At 42.2% G+C, this 17,263-nt stretch overlaps 1 protein-coding gene across 1 annotated transcript in view; it reads left to right on the top strand.

Moving 5' to 3' along the window:
• The first annotated feature begins 5,158 nt into the window (after nt 1-5,158).
• Nucleotides 5,159-17,263, top strand: part of EDAR (ectodysplasin A receptor) — a 61,318-nt gene continuing 49,213 nt past the window's right edge. Inside the window, exon 1 of the mRNA XM_033147685.1 lies at nt 5,159-5,433. The gene's annotated coding sequence lies outside the window, so the exon portion shown is untranslated. The remainder of the gene's footprint in view (nt 5,434-17,263) is intronic.

Here is a 17,263-nt window from a genome sequence, read left to right as displayed (position 1 = left end):
TACATGAGAACTAAAGAGAAATTCAAAGACGAAGAGTCTAACTAGGTGTGAAGCCTTTCCCCCATCGAGCTACAGTAATAAGAGCTTCAGGGGTAAAGCTACTGTGAGAATCTCTTCTCTGCAGTTCTTGTTGTTGTATAAATATTCATTAACAGAGGGTTCATTGTGCATATGCTATGCATATTTCCTCAGAAGTGCATCCCACTGTGTTTGATAGGGCTTGCTCCCATGTTCCCAGGTAAGTGTTCACAGGCTGCCTAAACCCATTAACCTGGGAGTGGACCCCATTGAGGTGAAGTCGGGCTCAAAGGGACTTACTTTTGAGCAGATATGATTAGGGTCCTTATACTCCCCAATGGACTCTAAGGATAATTTACCAACATAATGGACTACAGTAGGGGTGGGGAACCTGGACTTCAACTCCCATCATTCCTGACCGTTAGCCATGCTGGCTGGGGTTGATGGGAGCTGAAGTCTCTCAACAGCTGGAGGAGCACAGGTCTCCCATCTCCAGACTGAAGGTTTCACATAATATAAAGCTGCATCCCATAGCTTTTATCTTTGCTACTCGGGATTTCGTTCCCTATCACCGTGGAGGGGAGCCAAAGGAATGACACTTCTCAAATGAAGAGAGTGTCATTTTGGTTGTAACTGAAATGGAACTAGCTCATTATTCTTTTGTTGTTGATGCTGCTGCTGTTGTTGACTGAAACGCCTAACGTTATTTTTGCCCTTCAGGTCATGTTAGCGGAAACTTTGGAGATTAAGTTTTAGGGGTAAAAAACAAAAAAAACCTTCATTTTATGAAACAAGATTAAAGCGAAGCAATTAAAGGATAAGGCTCATATTTAATTTTCTCCCTAAAATGTAATTTTTCATGCAGTGACAACCTCAAACCCTTTTCAAGTTTTATAGCAATTTCACATTTGGCACAAAGAACAGGAAACCATCTGTAGCAGACCAAGATCATCGCAAGGCTATTCACAGATATGGGGAGGGGAAGACTGAGATGAAAAGCAACAAAATGTTAACTTTAAATGAAAGCTTTGAAGGTGTGCAGAGGATGCTGGTTTCTGCCTTGGGCCTTGATCTCTGCAAACAAACAAAAACCCTGAAACAATGAATAATTACTCTTATTCTTTGGATAAAAAGTTGAGTATTGTAGTACAAGGAACAAGCCAAAGTACAAGGACTGGAGTACATCCACAGTTTTGCAGCTCAAATCCATACATGTTTACTAGAAAGAAAGTCCCACTGAATTCTATGGAGTTCCCAAGTAATTAGATTTCTCTGTTCTCCTGAGGTCTCCCCTCTCCCAAATGACTCCATTCTGGGGGTCTATAGTGTCAATGATAATTGTGCATTCTCCTAGCCGCCACAGATTTAAACTATGTGTTTTATTATCTTCAAACACGACAGGTTACATGCAGATTAACAGCTTAAATAAACGTTTGAAATAATTAAAACCTATTGAAGATCCATTGTAAAACTACTTTTTGTTTTGCTCTTACCTTTCAAGGTCTACTTTTGTTGAGGCTCCCTAACAATGGCCTGGTTTGGATGTAACACTAAGCCATAGCTTAGCATTATTGGAACAAGCGCCCTTAAGACTTGGTGCTTGACCATTCCCCCTGCCCACTTTACTACTATTACTATTATTATTATTTATTAAATTTGTATACCTCCCTATGTCTGCCAAAGAAGAAGACGGAAAGAATCCACTTCTAGAATTAAAATATACATGGTTTGTTATTATGCTTGATAGGGAGAACGAAACTGTGCTTAAACTATGTTTTATTGAAACAAGCCAGGACCAAACTGTGGTTTCTGATCCTGGTTTATTAAACGCACTCCCCCCCCCCCAATAGTTTAGCCTAACCTCAATTCCTGGTGGAAGCAGTGGAGCTTCTCCTCAAGAAAGTTTACATCAATATTGGGCTTTTCGTAATATACACACACACACACACACACACCACACACACACACACACACACACACACACACACACACACAATAAGGGGACAGCTAAGGGTGCTCCCAAATGGCCTGTTTGCTGAACATTCATCCTGATTTGTTTGCAAAGAGATTAGGGAATCTATTTAATGGACTCTTACTCTGATTTATTTGCTGGGAGATTAGACAAAGTTGCATCAAAGCAAATGTTATCCTATACTTCCCAGTGCATTTCCCTGCCTCTTTTCTTATTGGAAAAGACCACTCTTTTGTTGTACAAGAGCTCCCAGTTATCTATATTTGCTGGTATGTGACTGAATTCCACATGAAAATAGTGACAGCCTGGAAGCACCCTAAGAGACACAAGGTAGAAATGTATAAAACTGATTCAGAGTGTTGTGGAAGGAGTGAACACAGTAACCCGATTCAGAGTATGACCGCAACAAACAATTTAGATCTTAAGGAATACATTGTCACTAGATCTTATGACAACCGCCAGCACAGACATTCTTTAAAGAAAGCTAATACTTTATAGTAGGGCCATACCTATCAAAGGCTATATTTGGGGATGGGATTTCCATATTTACAGATAGGAACAACAGCAGGATATCGTGTCTTGCTTAAGAGCTTCCCTCAGGGTGCCCGGTGACGGATGTTTGAGACAGAAGGCTGGACGAGGGCTTTTGCTTGTCTTGAGCAATGAAATTCTCCATTCTTTTGTTCTCATTATTCACCCCAGGATTATAAACTAAGCTATTATTTGGTTCACCAAGTTTTAGGACTGGGCCATACATTTTATGATTGTAGCACCTCGGTGCAGAAAATTACCTTCCAGAGAATTACTTTCCACATCTAGATAAGAACTGCAATTAGTTTTAATTGCTTGCAAATGGCAACTAAACAATATTTTAGATGTGTGCCTTTCTCCTACTTTGGGGGAATCAAGAGTTTTTCCGGGCAATTCAGAACAAGCATGCCCTAAACAGCATTTGTAGGTAGCAAGCAATACCTTGCAAGTCCCACACTAGCAGGACATCTAGTCCTCCTGTAAAGGGAATGATTGCCATACTTTGTACAACAACATAATCAACAGCAAAAGAAAATGTAATGTAATAGTAATGCAATAAGAGGTTATTGAAATGACATTGTGAAGTTGTCAGACAGGAATGGAATTTGTTATCTCTTAGTGTTTTAAATAAAAGGTGTCAAGATTTACAAAACTGGGGAGCTCACATCCTTCAAGAACTTTTGTTTTATTCTCAAACCCACAGCATGGCATGATTTGGGCTGGATCTACACTGATTGCAAAAACGCTTTGGAAAAAAGTAATAATAGCTCTCAATGCAGTTTCCCATTGATGATGGATTGCTGTTCTACAGAGCCCTCTGGTGTCACATTTTTATAATGCATTTTAACGTTATAACTGACCAGTGTAGATTTGCCCCTAGAGAAGAGAAATGGTCTGTCTTGTATTTGATAAAAATGTTGCATACTCATACAGTAACTTCTAGATATTTCTGAAACACATACAGCCAGGCTACAAAGACAAAAATACCATTATTTCCTCAGATATAAAATATTGAGTGTTGTTTAGGAATTCTAAGAAAGAAAGAAAAATCAAGGCAGTTTTGAAATAAGTGATTAAAATCAGTGCAGTTTTTAAAGGTTCTGGCTTCTTGATTCAAAATGGCATTCAACTGAATCCAAATATAGATGAAAACCTACTCCTTGATCTGAGGAAGCATCTTGCAAAATTTTGTTAAAATCAGGGCAGTTTTGAGAGGTTCAGCCCACCATCTTGATTCAAAAGGGTGGTGAATTGTAGTCAACATAGACAAAAACCTACTCCTTGAGCTCCCTAACCATTATGCAAAGTTTGGTTACAATGTCTTAAGTGGTGTCCAAATGGATAAACAACAAATGAACAATTTTCCAAAATATATAGTAGAAAGAAAATATATCACATATAGCATTTGGAAAAGGTACTAAGCCTACAATTTGATCCTGACTTGCTTTTAGGGGGTAATTTAATTATTGTTTGATTTTTATACCAATGTTATATATTTGATGTTAGCTGCCCTGAGCCCAGTTTCGGCCGGGGAGGGGAGGATACAAATAAAAGGTTGTTGTTGTTGTTGTTGTTGTTGTTGTTGTTGTTGTTGTTGTTGTTACAATGGAAGAACAAGTGGAGAAGTGCCAGGATAGAACACAATGTTTAGTGCATTAAAAACTAAGGCTGTGCACTGGATTTCTCTGGGGCCAAAATCCTGAGCCAAACTGGGTGTATTCAGGAGGATTTGGACCTCAGACAGGAAGGATTTGGACCTCAGATGAGAAGTGTGAGTGAGAAGGACAAACTGCAAAAAAGGAGGGACCTACCACACAGCTGTGTTTTCACTGGAGAAGCAGGGGATTAGCCTTTCCTTCCACACCTCTCCTCCTTCCTGCCCCTAAAGCAGTACTGTGCAGGACTTGATGCTTAAGAACTGTTGAACAGGAGGATCCAATCCTGTGTGGTCCTGTGTGGTGCTGCTCCTTTGCAATCTGATCCTGTGTGGTGCTGGCACACCCCCTCCCAACTATATTTTTAATACATTCAAATAGGATTTTTTTTCCATTTTTTTTAAAAACTCTTTGCTACACCCCTGAATTGATTTAGGGATGGATCTGGTGACACACACCCCCTCAGCAGAACAGGATGAATTGGTCTGATCTGGTGGCCACAGATCGAGACCACAGGGTGGACTGGGGGGTCCATACACAACACTAGTAAAATCTCATTTTGTGGAATGGGCCTATGCCAGTCTTTCAAACGGGGGGTGGGGGGAGGAAAACAACTATTCGGGGCATCCTGCAGCCAAGATTAAAAGTCGTCATTTCCAAAATGTTGCTTCCCAGCCATTGTGATTGCAGGGAGAGAAGAATTAAAATGTGGCACAGGCTCAGAAGTTCTTAAGACCGATGTAGATAAGCCTAACATTAAGTGTTGTGCAATTCATAATTCCCAAGTACATTTCGTGACGGCTGAGGCTCTTGATTTGTGGCTTTTCGCATTCGGAGTTAATAATTCTGAAATAAAAATGTCACAGAGGAAGGCCTGTATGTCTATTAACTGCGTCTTGGCACCCATTGTGTTAATGAAAAAAATATGCAGATTTGATGATTAGCTGTAACTAAAATGTACAGCCCTCCAGCCACGATGTGCTTTTCGATGTGCTCTAAAGTTACACCAAATGAGTTGTCTAACCCTGGGTTAGACTCTAAGGCTTTTGAGCTTGGATGGTTTCCTTTTCAAACTGTTTGGCGTAGATCAAAAAGTTGATTTATTTCTTTCCGTCTTGCGCTCCCTCCCAAGCTGGAAAGCTGCTCCGCCTTCCCAGGATCAGGCGCGAAACCTAGGTAGGGTTTTAGACATGGCAAAAGCTTCAGAGCAGTTTTCCTGTTGTGATGGAAGAGCGAAATGAAGGAAGCAGAACAATGGTAAGAGACGAAATTAGAATTATTTCTTTACAGCTCTCTGCCAAAATGGATATTTTGCCAGAGTTACCATAGATTTAATCTTTTTGTGTGTGTGTGTGTGTTTTGCAGTCAAAGATAACTAACCTGAAAATAGTGAGCAAGTCATCGTACTAAAATGCAAGTGACAATTAGTATATATTTCTGGTGGAAATGGATTGTTTTAATGGTGAAAAAAATCCTGTTGTGTAATAAGCACCAACGGACAGGTCATTTCAACAGTTTCATCAATCGTAATAAGGAATGAAAGGTGCAATTAGAAATAGATTCACACATACTTAAATGATATTGCTTTTCTGCCTTAAATAAAGTTTCTGGGGCTGCAAGACTGTATCTGATGACCTGGCTATCATCCTCATTGAAATCAGTGGGATATGCTTTTGAATCGACACAATCATTCTTCTCCCCACCATTTGGGACACATTAAAACACTAAAGAAGAACCTGCATAAAAACTCTAGATTGGTGCTGATTTCAGTGACATTTGCACTCTGCCCTTAGTACTCTAGCTAGCCAGTGCAGACTGTGTCAACTCTTATATCTGTGCAATCTCAGTTTATTTTAGGAGCATTTTTAAAGGTTTAGAGGGGCTATTAGGGATGCTGGGGTCTGGTGCCTAGCTATGCTTTTCAATTTAATGAAACAATAAAGAGGAGGTGGATGAGATAGCATGTACAAATACTGCTCGCATAGCTCATTTCTTTACACTCAAATAAAGAGGTGTATTAAGCTTAGTAAAAGCAGGAGCGTCTGTGCTAGTTCATTGGTTCTCATACTTTTTGAACATGAGTCCCCCTTCCAAATGAACTCATCTATTTTTCTCCACCAGCCCCTCCAGTGACCCAGCAGCAATAATCTGTTTTGTAGGTGAGATGCAGGCAGAGAGAAGGAGACCCTTGCTCACGTGTCATGCATAACACAGTCATGTGTGAACAGTTGGTGTTGCATGCAAAGAGGTATGGGTTGGGGTTCCACTCCTATGACCAGCACCAGCAGAGAAACGGAACAGAATTTATTTGACACCCCTCTAAAACAATGTACCGGGAAGCATCATAAAAAGAAAACAGCAGGTCTTTCTGAGAAACTTTCTTCGTAAGGTTGACACACAGATGATAAGGCAATGAAGGGGCACCTGTTACCTACTAGCAAGTAGTGGCGCTGTGATGAGGGTGGAGCTGTGGGTTAAACCACAGAGTCTAGGGCTTGCCGATCAGAAGGTCGGCGGTTCGAATCCCTGTGATGGGGAGAGCTCCCGTTGCTTGGTCCCTGCTCCTGCCAACCTAGCAGTTCGAAAGCATGTCAAAGTGCAAGTAGATAAATAGGTACCGCTCCAGCGGGAAGGTAAACAGTGTTTCCGTGCCCTGCTCTGGTTCGCCAGAAGTGGCTTAGTCATGCTGGCCACATGACCCAGAAGCTGTGCTTCCTCGGCCAATAAAGTGAGATGAGCGCTACAACCCCAGAGTCATCCGCGACTGGACCTAATGGTCAGGGGTCCCTTTACCCTTTACTAGCAAGTAAATGCAATTAGGAGGAAGGCGGAAACTTGTCCATGTTCCATACAGTACATTTAACATGCCACATATGAATGATTTTTTTTTAAAGATGCAAGTATTCGCTGGCAAATCTAGAGAAAGAAAGGAAACCTTCTGTGCTTATGCGTGCAGAAGTGTAGGTTTCTCTGGAGGGCATGCTTCCTTATATCAAAATGTCCAGATTCACTGAAGTCGCTGCCAAATGCTCGCTGACTTCCGTGGATTCAGGTTACCCCCCTCAAGCCCTACATCTCTGTGCTTTTCAATATGTATTCCTCCAGCGCCTAAGGGTCAAATTACTCAAGCATTACATCATTGTAGCGGAAGACATGCGCCCTGAAGGGGGAAGCCTCATTGATTATAGAGCAGGAAACTACCTCAAACAATTCTCGCTGAAGGACCCCAAAGGGCAGATATACCACCAAATATAATCTCTGGGAAGAGGATCCATGTAGGCGGTGACATGATTATGTATGAAAATTATATATAATAGGTAGGAAAGCCAATGAATTTGTATGTCAACTAAACTCCATCGGGAATGTATTCTAAATGCTGTACAGAAACAGGCAGTGGGTAGATCAGGTAGCCCTCAGGGTGATTTGCTAAATATCTGAGTCTCCTTTTCTATATATATATAAAAATGAAAGAATCAGGTTTCTGGGGGTTTTTTGGGGGGATAGGTAGATGGCAGGTGGCCATCCTACCTCTGTTAAAAATCTCCAATGAAGAAGAAGAAGAAGAGTTTGGATTTGATATCCCGCTTTTCACTACCCTGGAAAGTCGCAAAGCGGCTAACATTCTGCTTTCCCTTCCTCCCCCACAACAAACACTCTGTGAGGTGAGTGGGGCTGAGAGACTTCAGAGAAGTGTGACTAGCCCAAGGTCACCCAGCAGCTGCATGTGGAGGAGTGGAGACACGAACCCGGTTCCCCAGATTACGAGTCTACCACTCTTAACCACTACACCACACTGGCTGAAGGAGAGTCGACCTCTATTTCTGAGGTCGTTTATTCCACTGTCAAATAGTTCTTGCCATCAGCAAGTTCTTCCTAAAGTTTAATTTGAATCTCCTTTCTTGTAATTTTAATTCAAGCCAGGGACCCCATCAGGAATCAAGTTCCTCTGGGAATGTATGTTTGTATAGTTAGCCCCACTGGGGCATGACAAGCCACAGGGATTGAAGAGGAGGTGTGGCAAAACTCGGGAGACCCATGGCATGCTGTGGCATGGGGCATCATTCCGCTGGGGGCACCCAAGTGCTTCAGACGCGAACTGTATTGGCTTGCCCAGTTGGTCCTGGGACAGCCAGCTTGAGAGAGACACTTTGGATGTGAATTATATACCTGAGCACAGAATCATAGAATTGTAGAATTGGAAGAGGCCACAAGTGTAATCTAGCTCAACTCCCTGCAATGCAGGGAATCTTTTGCCCAGCATGGGGCTCGAACCCACAACCCTGAGATGAAGAGCCTCATGCTCTACCAACTGAGCTATCCCAGATACGGAAGCACAAATGAGCCCCACACCCTGCATTTGCAATAATAATGATTTAATAATAGAAAGACATTCATTTTGACTACCACACACAACAAAGTTGAATGTCAAAAAGAAAAAGGGGGGGGGGAGGAAGAAGCAAAAAACTTATCCCACTCCTTTTCCTGGCACAAAGTGCAAACAACATACCATACAAGATGTTAACATCAGTTAGAACACCCTTTCCTTAGGACACCAGCATCTCTAATGGAGGTGATTACCTGAGCAGAACAATAGCCTGATTGTCAGCATGCTCAATGCAGATCACTGGAAGAACGTTAGTATTTATGGATGTAATTAAATGTCACTTGGAGTGTGAGTGAGCTGATACCATGTAATGTTATATTTACTTGGCATCAAGGAATAAATTTCTGGGAATTTTTTTTTTAAAAACCGAAGGAAGTCAGCTGAGCACTAAGCTGTAATGTATCTGTAGCTGCTGTACACAAATGCAGGAAACCTATGGGGTCATGGTACTTCCTTTACAGTCTTTGTCAGCATATAAAAGATGTACAGGCAGAAATCCAAGCAGGTGGCAGGGCTTCCAGTTGTTGTTGTTGTTGTTGTGTGCTGGGGGTCTTATGTACAGCATATTGAGCACAGGATGTGTGTGCAAAAGGTGTTCGACTCTCAGAGGGCTTCCAAATGTTGGGTTTCATACCGCCACCTCCACAAACACACCTGATCCTTAAGTGATGCTATGGCAGGTAGATACTCACAAACCAGGTGTCAATTTCCTTTCTAGTCCTAATCTAGGCTTCCTCAAACTTGGCCCTCCAGATGTTTTTGGCCTACAACTCCCATGATTCCTAGCTAGCAGGAACAGTGGTCAGGGATGATGGGAACTGTTGTCTCAAAACACCTGGAGGGCCGGGTTTGAGGAAGTCTGTCCTAATGTATCAGCAAGATTAGAGTGAGACGAAGAGCAAGCATTCCCCAGTGGCAGTGATTCCATCTCCCCCATCCCAAGAACCACTTATGAAGGTTACTTCTTTGTTAAATGTTTCTTCTGTGGGATATTTCCTGTTTCATATTCTGGTTCCACACAACATGACTGCATCAGAGTAGTTGAAGTCTGGAAGCACCTTTGGAGAACAAATGCATTCCATGGAGAACTGGGGATGGAGAGTATCAAAGCAATGAAAATAAAAATCAATGCCTTAGAAAGGAATCATCTTTTAGTGAAGCCGTGATACTTTCCGACATTTCTGGGGATAGGTGCGTCCTGTGGGAAATTGGATACAAGTTCCTTGTTGTGTTACTTGTGGATCCAGGTGCAATGAAGTCATGGGTGGGTGGGTGGGGTGCACAGACAACAATAAGGACAAGGAGTCAGGTGTTGGATTATTATTAGGCCACAAAGTTATTGATTACGGGTGGGCATTGGGCCTATATCTACTGATTCAACTTTCTTGCTGGTTGATATGTTGTCAGTCAACAGATGGGGTTGACCGATGTTGGGGTCCCCCCCACATAGTGAACCGCTTCTGGTGGACTCCGAAATTACTTTGGCTTGTGTGTGTCATTGAGTACATTCTTCAACTGACCCAAATGCTTTGTTGGTTCAGCTTGTTACTTCTACCAGGAATATACTGTATGCTGTCTCACTTTTTTATGTAGCTCAGCACCTGAAGGATTCTAGGAAACAGATGGTATCTTTCAGGCTGTTGCCATCACAGGATGGAATCTGTAGGCTTGCCCAAAGGGAAAGTTGCATTTTACAGACTTTATCTTTCTTATGTCTCTCCTGTTCACCTTGCTTTTTCGGTGGTTATTCAGGGCAGGCGTTTAACCACAAGTGACACTCCTTGATGGCATGTGCTGAGATGAGTGGAAGCCACAAGAACACTAGATAGGCATGACCACTGTGCGCAGGGTGCAGCTTGATAAGCTGCTCAGGCATACTGTCTCTTCCCTTGCCTTGAGGAAAGAGAGGTGTGGCATTATGCATGGAGAGACTGTTCTCCAAAGCGTTATCCTCTAGTAAACTCCATTGTTTATGGTGATACTATTATCGGCTCTAATTTCTGCTTAACCAACTTCAGCAGAGCACTAAAACATTGCTTGGGGGTAAGGTGGGGTGTACAGAGAAGAACATAGGTCGGGTCCCTGGGATGAGGTGTTCTGCTAGGAGCAGGAGAGGCATCACATAGAGACTTCCATCTTTTGCCTTGCTTGGATCAGTGACTCGTATCTAACCACCAGGATTCCCATGGCATTTTGGCAAAATAATTTCTGAGTCACTGTGCCACCATCCCCCTTTAGGACGATTTGCTAGAAACCGAAGTACTGTTTACCTCTCTGCATCCCCGTGGAAGCGGAAAGGTGACCCTTGGGTTTTCATGCTTCAACAGGAATTCCATTGTTTTCTGTGATTGTTTACTGTAGCTGAGGAATCCAGGTCATAAAGTATAAAGGATGATTTCCTTAAGATCTGCTGAGGTCCAAGAAGGGAAGAGAACTGCTGTCTTTAGCATTTCTATGCAGAATCATGCTAATTGTTTTAAATGTCACCATTTGTTTCATTTGATTTATAAACCGGTTTTAAGCCACTAATGTAAACATACCCTGAATGAGAAGGCTGGCCAAATATCTATGTTCTAACTAAGCATCTTGTTGAGAACGTAAGAAGAGAGCCTCCTGGATAAGGCCAGTGGAGCAAGTATCTGTTCCACAGGCTGTCTTAGACCTGTGTCATTCATTAGGTTAACCAGAGATGAAGAATCATTATTGCTTCAGATCTTGTTGGACTCCAACTCCCATCAACCCCAGTTAGGATGGTTAATGGTCAAGGTGTGATAAGAGCTGTAGTCCAACAATATCTAGAGAGTCAAAGATTCCTTATCCGTGATGCAAACCAATTTATCACTCCCCCCTCATTCATTATGGTGTGGAATTCTTCAAGTTGCAGTGCAATTCTTGAAGGATCATTTTCAGTAGCTGTTAACTTCACAGCCTTCCACCAAAAGGCCTGTTCAAAATGTAAGCACTAGTTTAAATCCTTGCCGTTTTTCCTGATCAGTGATGAAAGCTAACGTTTGCAACATGGAATGCTCATAGCTTGAGGAACGATCTGTCATCAGAATAAAGTATAGCTGCTCTAGCTGATTGGTTTCTGTCCATAACTATTGGTTGGTTTTCTAATTATTTCTTGTTGGCAGCCATTTCAAATTATATCATCAAGGTCATGTCACTCTGAGGTACCTTTTCAAATGTTACTGAGGGGTGTTTCCTGAACACTAAAGTACAAAAATAATTTCACTTTATTTGTTCAAGGAAGGCCTTCAGACTGGTACCTTTGAGCTGTGATCCTCTAACCTCTTCATTGGGAAGATGCACCACTGAATTCAGTTGGACTTACTTCCGAGTTTACATTTATAGGATTACACTGTCAGTAGAAAAATATAGAACTGACAAATGTCAGTGAACAAATATGTATATTTTCAAGTTCCACACCAAATCCAAAAAAAGAGAGAGAGGGAATAATATAGTGATATACTTGACAACATTGAACTTTTCCTCATAGGTAAAAAAGTGGCTGACAAAAATTTGGTAGGTCAGCCGGCAGCCGCTGAAGACTGGGTCCATCTTGTGGAGTGCCAGGCAGCCATTTCTCAATTAAATAATAAAATATCTAGCTGGCTCTCACTTCGTGACAGACAGTTGATCAGGATGGTCAACGTGGAGATGAGAGCAAGGCAATGTTAGATGAGCAGGAAGTCAGGTTAGATTACATACTAACATGCACTCTTTTATCCATTGATACAGGCAAACAACACTGCTTGACACTCTATGCGCAAAAGGCTTTGCTGTTCACTTACATAGCTGATGTATCATATGATACATAAGAAGTCCTCCCCTGCCACACTTTTTGTATGTGCTTAACAACCAAGCAAAAAACTTAATATTCACTCGCCTACTTTATTCTGACATGTAATGGCCTGCCCAGTTTCTGTCAGATATGGTGCTGTTTCCTAATGATTCAAACTGTAGAAAATGTTCTCCGGGAGATGGATGAAAATCATAGCTCTGGCTTCTAAATATTTCTGGACCATAACATTAGACGTCAATATGCCCAGAGAATCTGGATCGGCATCCAAATTCTTTCAAGTACATTTTTTTAAAATGAGCAGAAAGGTTAGCGAACTCAAAGCTTTGCGTGACTAAAAACATTTTCTGAACTTGAAAAAACAGAAATTCAGGTTTGGACCATTTTGCAGCACTGGATCCAGGGCATAATCATATCAATGGAGAGATTTCAACTTATTCCTGTAATCAATCATTGCATTAAGTTAGGGGTGCTGTGCCTGTCATTGTACAGATGTTGGACTCGATTCCCATCAGCCCCAGCCAGCATGATCAATGGTCAAGGATGCTGGGATTTGTTGGCTGGGTTAAAGGATGGTTGATCAGTGTAATAGATGAGGGCCAAGTAGGGCCTATAAGGGACTCATATTATGCAGTGCCAAGTCAAGGCATCAGATCAGCACAGCATTGCTGTGCTGCAATATCTACAACTGCCTGGTGTAGTGTCCTGCAACGCTATTGCATTGGGTTGTGTGAAAGTGTATGAAGGAAGCAGGATTTATTTGGTCAACAATCTAAAAGCATTCTGATGTAATTCCACACAACCAGAATACAGTAGTTGTGCAATGTTACAGTGGACATACAAAATAGAACTGTCTCATTTGCCAAATGTCAGGTGGTCGTCCACAAAGTAAGTCACTCTAAAATCCCATTTAAATCAATGGGTTTTAGCAGTGACTTTTTCCTGTGCTGGCTTGTGACCATTATACATAGATAAAAGAGCTTAGCATCATAGATATTTTACGTCCTTCATTTGCTTACTGTTGCCAGTTTTAAATGTCAACATCTTTCCTAAACCTGTCCAGTCTTTTTATTTTGTTTCCTGGAACTGCCATTCCGTATTGTTGAAATGAAAAATCATGTAAGAGACTGTTTTAAAAACAATTGGGTTTAAATGAAAATGTACGTTCGCTGGGTTGAATCCAAACTGACACTGTTATGTTTAGTTAAATGGGTCTGTTCCAAGCATGACTAAATCTGGGTCAAACCCCTTGAGAAGTCACTCAAATGACTTCAGAACATGATGTAGCATCGAGAGGTTCCCATCTAATAGAAGGAGTCCTTCTATCGGAAAAAGGCCCCTTCTGTCAGATTAACCTCTTTCCACCAGAGGAAGGAAATCATTGAAAACCATCTGATCCAGAAGAGATGTATGTTCATTTGTGCTGTTTGTTTTCTGGATGCAAAATTAATAAGTTGGGTTGAGAATGGAGTTGATGTGTGAAATTTCTTAGAGCTATCAAATCCCTGCTTTGTGTTCCATGCTTTGTGTAGTCTGCCTGAATTAAGCAGTGTCTGGCCATTCCATCCTTACATATAGCTGCCAAAATCTGTCACTATGTTCATGAAAAGTCACTGGAAAGTGTCTTTTATATCTGGAGCGCAGTGATACAGTCCTCTAAACTGGTCCTGGCATGCGATTTCGTAAGCAAATCTTCCCTCAGCATGTCCCTAGGGACTGCTATGTGGGATATTACAGAAAAGCAAATGTATACATTCCTGTGTATAAAATGAAATGAGATAGCATGATGGTTTAGATGGTTAAACATCGCTCTGGGTCCTACAGCATCCGTAATTGTAGCCAGGCTTTCTAACAGAGTTGGCTGAATGGGTAATTTCTGCAGCCAAACCTGCTAGATTTCCTTGTAGAACATCTCACTCCTTCCCTCTTTGCTTTTCTGTGACACTTATTTTCCTCTATCTATCCATCTTTACCCCCAAACCCTTTTGGGCTCATGACGAGCTGCATTAAGGATTTGCTTTATCTTTTCCTTCCTCTGCTTCTCCCACCCCCCCCCATGCTCCCCCACACCTTTTCCTAACCTGAAAGCATTATCCATTCCTTGTGCATTTATCTTAGCTTATGTGGTCGCCCTTGAGAGATGAAGAACCTCAAGCAGTCAGTCTGCGGTTGATTTGAAAACAGGCGAGTCTCAACAATGAGCTTAAAGAAAGGTGTCAGGTATAAATCAATTCTTCAAACAACCAGGGTGCATTCCAAACTTCAGAGACACTTCTTTGTGCAAAGTGATTTCTCTCTCTCCCCCCCCCCACCCGCTCTCCTTTTCTTTCCCCTCTGCCTGGAAGAGGATGAAAGTGAAGGAGTGGGGGCATTCATTTAGTCTAATAATGAGGGTGAAGCTCACAGGCATAATAATTTGGCAGCTGCTTTGCTTCCTGTAACAGTTAAACTTCTATATAGGTTTCTTTCTTTCTTTCTTTTTTAAGCTGGGGGCTTCTTAAAAGCAAGTGTGTGCGCTTTTTGTTGTTGTTGTTGTTGTTAAACTTCTGGTGGTTCACCTTATGCAGGAGCCCTGCAATTAATATTGTGTTTAAAAAGACAGGTTCCCTCTATAAGCTTTCCTGACCTGTAATTAATGAAGATCAAAACTGTTACTAAGATGTTTAAGAAGGTAGGGTAGACACGGACAGTTCTGTAGCAAGCACAGGAAGAAAAGTAACACTCTGTTCTTCACTCAGATTCTTTTTCACTGTGGTGTTTTTTTTAAGCGTTTCATATTCTTCTTTATATTGTTATCTTTGATTAAAGGGATGTGCAAATGATTATGATGGATAAACATTTGGAAGCGCCTAAAGCGCTAGTCCACACACTGCTTCTTTGTTGCAAGCTCTGATCTCTTATGTGGGGTCTTGGTGCCAGTTTCAATGCTATTATCATCCCTGCTCAATTACTCACTGCTGTCAACTTACAATGGAGACAGATCCATGTTTATTTGCAAATGCCTCAACACGCATTCATACTACGGGTGCACATTACTGAGTACATATTAAACTCACAGGCAACTCCCGTTTTATATGCAACCTATATGTGTCTACAGGGCCAAATCCGGAATTGACCCGGAAACGTCATAAAAGATGTCACTAAAAGGGCGGAACAGGGGCAGAGCGGGGCGTTTCAGTTTCACACGGTTTCACGTAAGCGCGCAATGACCCAGAACACAATCCCCACGCAAACCAGGGGTTGCCTGTACCGAATTAGTGTTATCCTGCAATCTGAATATAGATTTTACATTTGAAAGATCACAATATATGGATATTTACCACCTGTTAGCAGACAGCCATAGCTCTTTCCATGTTTTATTTGCATGTAGGGCACCCACTTTAAAGGGGGGTATACTTCTTCCACTGCCCCCAACACCATGTTGCCATACTAACTCTGCCCCTTGGTGGTTGAACACAGAGTGTGGTTGTGTCTGCAAGGCAAGCTCGACCCACAAACAGCTGCTTGCTCAGAGAGACCCCATGCTACCAGGAATCCTGCCCTATTATGTGTTCTGATCATGTACAACCCCTAAATGTGAGCAGATACTAATGCATGGGGCTTCTTTTGCAGACAACTGCACTCAAATTGTGATAATCAGAGCATGGCACTGATCTTCCACTCTGGCTTGAAACTGTGAGTGTCCTACACATGGCCAACACTTATATAGGAATCATCTTGCGATAGGAACCATCAAACTATTGCCAACGCAAGGCCATTTATCTGAGTGGTGTCTTCACTGGTGTAATTATTCCTTAACAAACCCTCTCAAAGGGCAACCAACCGTTTATATTTCAGCAAGATTAATGACCAAGGCCAAGGACAGGTGGGTCAGGAAGTCAGTGTCTGCACTCCCAGAGCTACTAGCCAGGACCCTTTGATATGTCCTTTGGGGTGGACCAAAGGGAAGTGTCCATTCAGGTCCACTCCAATCAACCAGCATGGCCAACTGGCTCCTTCAGCACTACTGATTACCCGCACAGCCTGGTCTTCCCCAGAGGCCTTCTAACATTCCCAGGTATACACCCATGGCAGGATCCTTACCCTACATCCTGCAACCAGTGACACAAATCAGGTCCTGTGTAAACTATGGACTGGGGCCTCTGCTTGGATTTTCAGAAAGTGAAGGAAGTGCATCAGTCTCATAGTTCCAGCTTTCATGTATTGTGGCTCCTCGGAGGGTCCTGACCCCTAGTCCGAAACCCAAGGCTTTGAATCAGGGATAGGGAACTTGTGGCCTTCCTGAGGTTCTTGGACTTTCAACTCCCAACAGGAATGAATTGTTGTCCAACTCCATTTGTCTGTCTGAGATGCAACAGCAAATGGTGTTCCTCAAGTCAAACGCACACAATCCTAAAGGCTGGTCAAGTTATTTTGGCACCAGAGGCAGAAAATCCCACAGTACCAACAATAATAATTTGCTACCCTTCATGCCACCCTAAATCTGAGGCTGCCTCTTCACTCTGCCTAACGACAGGGCTGGCACTGGTCTTGAGGGCTACAGGTTCTCCATCCCTTTTTTAAAAACAAGAGGCCTTCTCTAAAGAGAAGCAGGCCTCTGCCTGCTTCATTGCTATGGAAATGAAACACCTATTTTACAACAGCAGTTTAAAAGGTTAGCATCTGTAAGGTGGTGCCGTAACAGATTGGCTTAAGTGGGAGCTGAGATCACCCAACATCTTATAAGGCTGAAACCATAAACAGGTTTATTTCAGGCAAATGTATGCATGGGCCAAAACTTCAAAAGGAAATGCAGAGCAGTTTCATGATTTTACATGTACATGTAAATAAATAAATAAATCCCAAATTGCCTTTGCCACTGGGAATTTGGTAGAGCAGATTACCTTTCCCCTGTGCTGCTT

The sequence above is a fragment of the Lacerta agilis genome, chromosome 4 (genome assembly GCF_009819535.1).
Source record: "Lacerta agilis isolate rLacAgi1 chromosome 4, rLacAgi1.pri, whole genome shotgun sequence".
NCBI lineage: Eukaryota > Metazoa > Chordata > Lepidosauria > Squamata > Lacertidae > Lacerta > Lacerta agilis.
This window is presented reverse-complemented; position numbering and strand designations above follow the sequence as displayed.